The following is an 8,421-nucleotide window of genomic DNA, read 5'->3' as shown; positions in this document are numbered from 1 at the left end:
CCAAACCAGCCGCCCCTCCCTCCTCCTCACTCCTCAGAGACCAGAGCTCACGCCCGCAGTCTGTAAATGGGGAAACTGAGGCCCCGAGCGAGGAGCGCCGTGACAACAGAGTGCCCGGTGGGCTACTGGCCGGGCAGAGGCACGGAGGCGGGAAGAGGGGCTTGGGGGAGGCCCCGGGGGAGGTCCCACCGGAGGGACCCGGGCTGGATGGGAGAGCCGGCGGCGGGGAGGGCTGGGGGTTCCTCGCTCGTGTTCCCGGCGTGCCGCGGGGGGCGCAGGCGTTTCCTGGCCTCCCCGCCGGTCTCAGGCTCAAGGCCTTCCCCGGAGGGGCGCCCCGGGCCGCCCGCCCCCGCCCGCGCCGCCGCCTCCCGCCTCCCCTTCCTCCCCCAGGCCCCTCCCCCGGCTGGGGCCACGCCGGACCCGGCCCGGCTTCCCGCTCGTCGGGCTGGGGCAGCCCTCGGAGGTGCCAGCGATCGACCCTTCATTCGAAAGATCGCGGAGGGGGGGGCCCGGGAGGAGTCTAGGCGGGGGTGGGGGAGGGGGCTCGGGAAGCGCCATCCTAACCCGCAGCGCTCACCCCCCTCCGCCCCCCTGCGCTCCATCAGCCGGGCCCCTCGGGAGCTCGGGCTTGAGAGGCCAGGGGGAGGGGCCCTGGGCAGTGACTTTCCTGGACGCTTCTAGCCGCACCCCACCCCGGGAGTCAGGCCAGCGCCCCAGGCCCAGAGGGAAAGGCCCGCACTGCCTTTGCGGGGGCGGGGCGTCTGGCCTGGAGCCCGCAGCAGGGCTCCTAGGCTCCCAAACCCGAGCCGAGACTTGACAGCTTCAGGGACTCAGGGGTCACAAGGAATGTTTCCTGGCTGCTGGGGGAGGGGGGGGGCCCTGGTCTCACTCCCCTGGGCTGCCCTAGGCCTCCTTGAGATCCAAATCCTGATCCCACAGAGGCCTGGGGGTGGCTCTGGACTCACTCCAAGGACCAGAAGGGACTGGTGGGGCCTCTGTCCCCATCTGAGCTGTCACTCGTGCCCCCCCCACCGGAGACTGCACTGTCCTTGAGGGGCCCCGGCCTCTCAGCCTGTTTCCCCGTCTGCGGGGTGCTTCAGGGACTCCCGCTAAGCAGTACCCGCCAGAGTTTCTCTGGCCTCAGTGGCAGAGGGCTCACCCCAAACATCCGGGCCTCCGCCCCTGAGCATCCTTGAGGTTCCCTAAGTGTGGTAGTGCCCACGGGGGCCACCGCGGCGTTTCTGCCGGAGCAGGTGAGGGTGCAGGGAGCAGGGGCACTTCCAGCAGCCTCTGGACCCCTCCTGGGGGGGGTGCAGGTCCTTGTGCCTGGAAGCCCCCACCCTCCAGAGTCCACTCCTTCTGGGCTCCGGTCCTGCCCCAGGGCCTCCCATGGCTCCCCCACCTGCCTCCTTGCAGACCTCTGCTCTCCCCTCCCCCGCCCCGCCTCCACAGCCGGCACCCGGGTTGTCCATCAGTCTGGTCTCTGTGCCCACGTTGCCACCGGGCCTGCAGCCTGCCCTGTTCTTGGCATGCCAGCCGCCCCCCACCACACCCTGGCCCAGCCCAGCGACCTGGCTGCTGGTGTTCTAATGATGCCTGCAGCCCAGCAGCTGGACGGGCCTGAACCCCTCCCAGGGCAGTCTGCCCTGCTGGCCACTCCTGCCTGGCTTCGTCCACTTAGTTTCCGGCTTGGGTGTCCTTGTGCAGTGACCTATAGCTCCCGGGGGGGGGCTTCCAGCCGTGAACATGTTTTTACTGTCCATCAGTGGCCGCCTGGCCACCTGCAGCCTGATCAGGGGCTCCAGCAGTGTGGTCTCCCCCTGTGGCCTGAAAGTCCCCCAGATACTGGGCCCAGAGGCCACGAGGGCACGCAGGCCAAGGAAGGGCCCAGCGCTGACCGCATACAGCAGGCGCACACTCAATGCTTGTTGGGAGTACTGACACTGGCGTTGGAAACACCATTCATTCATATGTTATATTGTTTCCTAATCAAGCAGCTGCCACATTTATTCATTCATTCCATCAACAAGAATTCATTGAGCGCCTACTGTGGACCAGGCACATTCTAGGCACTGAGGATGCAGGTGTGACCAGGATAGACAAAAGTCCCTGCCCTCCAGGAGCTGGCAGTCTAGAGGAGGAGACATGAGATCTGGAGCCTTGAGGAGCGGGGAGAGGGAGGGAGGGAAGATAATTGGGAAGGTGCAGGCGGGGCGGTGGCCCTGGGGGGGTGGGGCTGGGTGCGCAGAGGGGGTGGAGGGGAGGAGCAGGGGTGAGGATCCCAGGCAGCTCCTTGCAGCAGGAGGCAGGAGCCCTGGGGACTTCCGGCAGTGTGACCGTGCCCCAGGGGCTCCACGGGACCCCTAAAATCAGGGGGGTCCCCACCAGCCCTGAGTGTGAGGGCTACTGGGGTCTTGGGGGGTTTTCCATAGTGGAGATGGAGAGGGGAAGCCAGGGCCCCATCCTGGGACTGAGGAGTGACCCCTCAAAGCCATACAACCACAAATCTAACCGGGGCCAACGGTGGGGAGGCGCATCCATCCCAGAGCAGCTGGAAGTGTTGGGGGGACTTCAGGCCCCCCGTTCCCCCTCCCAGACCCCTTCCCAGACCCACTCCCCACAGCGGGCCACCCAGGCAGCAGTAATAACCAGCCTTGGGAAAGAAATCAAGTGTCCTCTGCTCAGGGGCCGCATACAGACAGCTGCCCAGGGAGCCCGCAGAGAGGCTGCGGTGGGGGCTGCAGGGTCCCGGATGCTCCCGATGCAGCCTGGGCTCTGGGCTCGAGCAGTCCCTCCTCCTGGTGAGGTGGCCCCTGAGGCAGGGAGGGGTGGCTGGTGCCCCAGGCCCTAGATGCAAGCGGCCGTAGTGAGGGGAGTGCGTGGGCCAGTGCGGCTGGGTGCTTCCTCTGCACATAGCAGACGACAAGCCCAAAGGGTGTACCCCAAGTGTGGGCACTGCGCCCCAGTGATGGCCCCGCCCCCTGGGAACTCCCAGCCAGAGTGGGCATGGGGGAACATGTGACCTAATCTGAAAGGTCTCAGGGAGAGAGCCGATCAGGGCTCAGTGACCTGCAGGAAGGGTACACCACACAGGCGGAACAGCATGTGCCAAGACCCTGAGGTGGAATAAAGCTATTTTTGCCCTTCCACATCCAAGGTCACATTTTGTGCTAAAACTGTGTCTTAAAAAACTGGAAATGCTTTATTCATGAACTGGTGCATAGATAAACAAAATGTGATGTATCCACGTATGGGACCACCCCTCGGCCGCGAGCAGGAGCAAGGCGCCCGCGCCCGCCGCCCCGTGGACGGACCCCGAACACAGGACGCTCCGGGAGGGAACCGGACACGGGAGGCCACGCGGGGTGGGAGTCCACGTGCGGGACCGTCCGGAACAGGCTCGTCCACGGACGGGAGGGGGTGCCAGGGGTTGGGGGTGACATGATAGGGGGCGGGGCATCCTTTGGGGTGACAGAATGTTCTGGAATTGGATAGAGGTGATGGTTGCACAACTGTACTAAAAATTGTGGGATTGTACTCTATTTTAAATTTAATTTAATTTTATTTTATTTTTTAAGATTTTTTTTTAATGTTTTATTTATTTTTGATACAGGAGAGACAAAGCATGAGAGGGGGAGGGTCAGAGAGAGAAGGAGACACAGAACTGGAAGCAGGCTCCAGGCTCTGAGCTAGCGGTCAGCACAGAGCCCGACGCGGGGCTCGAACCCACGGACCGTGAGCCCCTGGGACTGTACCTTCAGTGGGCGGGTGGCGTGCCATGTGAATTGTAGTATCTCAGCAACTTTTTCTTCAGTAAGAAGATGAAGGCCAGTGGCTAAGACCCGCCCCAGGGTCCCGCCCAGAGTCGGCTTCCCCTGGGCATCGGGTGCTGCGTGGGGCCGGGGTCCTTAGGAGCCCCTCCAGCCCTCGTCCATCCTGAGACACCGGCAGGGCAGGCGGGGCGCACACAGGGCCCTTTGTGCCGCTCACTGGCTTCATTGACAGGCAGGCCCTGTCGCGGGGCCCAGCTCCGCAGAATTAATTAGCGGACAGCCTTTCCTCCCTGCCGACTGTGCCCCCGAGGCTGGGTCCTGGACGCACCACCAAGGCGATAGGCAGCTGAGAGGGCCTGCTGGGTGGCCCCCCCCCCGCCTCTCTGTGCCCCCATCTGGGGCTGGGCTGGGGTGGAGGCCGCCGGGACCCACGGCCCCAGACGCCTGCCTTCTGCAAAGCTAGAGGGGCTGAGAGGTAACGGCCCGGCACCTGGGTGGCTCAGTCCCTTCAGCGTCCCTTGATTTTGACTCAGGTCGTGATCCCAGGATGGTGGGATCGAGCCCCATGGTGGGCTTTGTGCTGATCATGGAGCCTGCTTGGGATTCTCTCCCTCCCTCTGCCCCTCCCTGCGTGTGCACTCTCTCTCTCTCTCAAAATAAATAAACTGTCAAAAATTAAAAAAAAAAAAGCAACAGCAGACCCCACCCTGGTCTGAAAAGTTAGGGAAACTGAGTCACACAGCAGTAGAGCTTGGTGACACAGATGTCATAGGATTTGATTGGGTCCTCCAAGACCCGTTAGGGGACGCGAGGTTGGCCCGCCAGCCAAGGATGCCAGAGCAGGAGGCCCGAGGAGCCAAGGCACTGGCACACCCCCCCCCCCCGCCCCGTGTCCGCCCGTGTATACTCACAGCCAGCCAGGCTCCTCCCTCCACCCTCCCCGCTGCCCCAGGGAGCAGGGGGCTTGTTCCCATTTCTCGCAGCAGGAAACCGAGGCCCATGCAGGGCAGTGAAAGATACAGCCCCCTGTAAGGTGCTCCTCCGGGGGCCTAGCCTCCAAACAAGCAAGGAACGCATCGCGACTGGTCCCGGGAGGTCCCCAAGGCCACCTGTCGCGGGCAGAGCCCAGCCTCGCTCCCGGTGAGTCCCAGGTCCAAGGGCCCTCCCGCTGGGGCCGACGGGGCCCAGACACACGTGCACGCCCTTGAAGTTTACGCTCATTTTATTATAAAAAAATACAGAATCCAAAGTTGATTGTAATGGAGGGGGGGTCCAGGTCGCCAGCTCCAGGCGTGGCAACGCCGCCCGCCCACGCTGCCCCCTACAAAAGCCCCCGCCCCCGGCGGGCATCCAGGAGCCTCTCCCAGCGGCCTGGCACCATATAGATCTATATATAATATATATAAAACACAGATCAGGAGAGGTGGGTAGGAAATATGAAATCTGTATAAATGCAGTTTGCTTCTTTAAAGTGTCGGGGGGGGTCTTTTCTTGGTGGTGGCCCCCGCGTTTTGTTTTGTCCTGTTTTCTCTTTTCTTATAAACAGTATTAGTTCCGAGAGTAGGGGAGGGGCTCTGACAGACACGCGAGCTTACTGCGAAGTGCAGTTTCTACTCTAAAAGTCCCCCCACCCCCCACCAAAATAAAAGTGCCCCCCCTCCCGTGAAGGGGTAAGAAAAAAAAAAACTTTCCAGGCCCTCCTTAGGAATACAGTAAAAATAAATCACAGTATATACTTGCTGGCTCTATTTACAGAAACCATCGGGTCTTCTTGGCCTCGGGGGCCTCGGGGGTTCGCGAGAGGCTGGGGGGACCGGGTGGGTGGGGCCTAAGGGGTTCTAAGTCGAGGGGGCGGGGATTGTGATGGGGCCAGCGCTCCACATCAAACACCCGGATTTCCACGGATTTCCACTCGGGGAAACCGTCGTCATCCCGGGAGCGGGGCAGGGGGCGGGCTCGGATTCCCGGACCAGAATTAGGCCCCCTCCGTCTCAGACCGCCCTGTCCCGGGCACCGGGGAGGTCCACGGAGGGCTCCAGCCCGGAACCAACAAATGGAGTGACCGGACCAGGGGCCCAGGGACCCACAGCATCCACTCTGTTTCCTTCCCAAAGTCACCGGCAACAGCAAGCAATAAATTAAATTAAAAACTCAAGTCTTTCTGATTCAGTCATAAAAGAAAACCACTGCCGAGAGGTCCGTGGCTTCTCCAGCCTCCGGGGACGGCCCGGTCGGGAGGCTGGACAGACGCCCAGCCTCTGGGGCATCCGCGCCCTGAGCCGCGGCCCCAGGGCTGGTCCTGGCGGGGGCAGCACCGGTTGAGGGAGAAACCGAGCCTCTAGCTGGCCTCTGGGCGGGCCGTCCGGTGGGCGGGGACTAGGAGCCCAGGAGGGTCCACAGCACGGGGACAGTGCTGAGCACCAGCTGGCAGGCGCCCAAGCCGCTGCACGAGTTATTGCTGGTGAAGATGGGCTCCGGGGCCTCGTACAGGGTCTCGTCTGGGGGGACACAGAGACAGGATGGTCATCACTCACCCCAGCTCGCCGCACCCCATCACCCACATTCTGCCTCAGCTGCACCTCCCAGATTCAGAGATTTCTGTCCATCTTGACTGGGGCTGTGCCTTTGGTGCAGAGCATGGCACACAGCAGGTGCCAAATGATGTGTGCCGGCACCTGGGTGAAGTCACAAGGCTGCGGAGACGCCTCCCTTCTCTGGATGTCGCTATGATGTTCCTAGAACATGGGCCCTGTCCACCGATGGGGAACTTGGCTGGTGTTGGATGAAGGGGGCTGTGGCCTCAGCAGAGGGCGGCCACGGACTTCACCTTCGGTGATGAGCGTCTCAATGTTCTCAGAGGACACGGAGGTTCGGGACCAGGAGCCGCCCCCGCCATTGCTGAGGCTGTGGGGCTCCTGGGGCGGTGTTCTGACCCCTCCCTGGCTCTGCTGACCGCTCGGCGGGCTCTGTGGGTTCTGTACACAACGGGGGGAGACCCTGCATGACGCCCCGAACACTTACTGGTCGGCCGCACATAAACCTTCAGCCTCAGGCAGGGTCGGTCCACAGCATTGGGCGGCGTGGCAGCTGGAAGAGAGGGGACAGGGGTTGCTGGAGTAAGGGCACTCAGTGCCAGAGACCTCCGGGGGCTATACCCCGTTCCCCAAGGCTAGGGGAGGTGCCACCCATTAAACTCCTAATCATACATCAAAGCCCCAGACACAATGCCCTCTATTTCCCAGAAGTCTTCCTGCACACTCCCACTGCCCCTCCCTTTGCTGAACCCCAACCCCAGAGACTGGGGGTGTCTGGTTCCATCTCACCCCAAGGCAGCGCAGAGCAAGGTTTGAAGGTGGTGAATAAAAATGTTTGTTTTTCACCAATCAACAGCAAAAAAAACCTCATTGTAACTGAATGATTGATCTGGGATCAAATCCCCGCTCTCTGGTGCCTGTGGGCAAGTCACCCCCACCCGGGCCTCCTGTGTCACACAGTAAGTCCACCCAGGGGCCGACGGAAGCCAGTTGCCCCTGTGAGACAGGCCATGCTCCCACCCCCTGCTGGAGGTCACAGAGAGGCGGAGCCTCAAATTCCACCTGTACCGCTGCTCCCTGCCTGTCGGCCCACAAGGAAGCCCTTGGAAGCTGCTGTCATACCACAGCGCGGGCAGCGAGTCACGAGGGAGGGGACCCGGGGACCAGGAGGTGGGAGAGGCCTAAAGCCAGGGAGAGGGCTGGGGGTTCATATGTGTCAGTGGCACGGGCACCCCCCACCCCGTGTGCATGGCCGTGGGCACAGACCCACTCAGGCCCGTCCCCCAGAAGCCCCTCACACGGGGAGATGAAGATAAAAAAGCAAGTAATAAAAATAACATTTGTCATAGAGATAGGACGAATAATTACAATAATTATCTTTATGAAACTCCCGTCCTGGAAGGAAAAATGTAATTTTTCTTATATTACGAGGACTTAATTTAAACACCTTCTCCCTGCCTCCACCCGTTTCTTCCTTGAATTAAAAGGAAAAAAATCCAAATAGAGCAGAAGGAAAAAGGGAGGCTCATGGAGTTTAATTTGAGGCGGCAGGAAGGAGGGTGTGGAGGGGCCGCCCTCCCCACAGCCCAGGGGCAGCCCCCGCTCTCCACCCGGCTCCCTGCAGGCTGGCAGCTCGGGCCCTCGGAGCTGCGGTGGCTCTCCAGAGCCGCTCCCGACGCCCGCGGTGGCGCGGCAGTGCCCAGACCCCGGATTCCGGGCTAAGGCCCGTGCGAGGTCACGGGCTGCCATGACGGGAAGAAGGATGCCCCTTGGAATGCCCCTTGGAATGCCCCTGGTGTGCCGCAGAGCAGGGGGCAGCCCGCCTACCCTCGGCCAGCCCGCCCATCGCGGGGCCGGCCTCAATGTCCCCAAGCCTTGAAAAGCAGTTTCCACAATCGCAGGGAATCTTGGGGGGGCGGGGAGGGCACCGGGGGAGGGCCTGGGAACTCCCTGCCCAAGCCAGGGTGTGACGGGCAGAACACCAGCTCCACCTTCACCCCTGGCTTTGACCACCAGAGTCCCTTCGCCCGGTTCCCTCTGGGCGGGGGAGGGGCGGCGGACACGGCGGTCTCCGTGCCCACACGCAAAGGCCCGGCGGCCGCATCCAGGGACCG

General features: G+C 62.3%; 1 long non-coding RNA gene across 1 annotated transcript; it reads right to left on the bottom strand.

Moving 5' to 3' along the window:
- Positions 1–4,977: 4,977 nt before the first annotated feature.
- LOC115273944 lies at positions 4,978–8,355 on the bottom strand. Its single transcript, XR_003901015.1, has 3 exons — positions 8,135–8,355; positions 6,795–6,860; positions 4,978–6,271 (listed from the first exon to the last, which is right to left on the bottom strand). It is a non-coding gene; the product is annotated as an uncharacterized LOC115273944 (long non-coding RNA).
- Between the last annotated feature and the right edge of the window lie 66 nt (positions 8,356–8,421).

The sequence above is a fragment of the Suricata suricatta genome, chromosome 12, assembly GCF_006229205.1.
Source record: "Suricata suricatta isolate VVHF042 chromosome 12, meerkat_22Aug2017_6uvM2_HiC, whole genome shotgun sequence".
Taxonomy (NCBI): domain Eukaryota; kingdom Metazoa; phylum Chordata; class Mammalia; order Carnivora; family Herpestidae; genus Suricata; species Suricata suricatta.
Note: the sequence above shows the minus strand (reverse complement) of the source record. Positions and strands in the feature narration are given on the sequence as shown.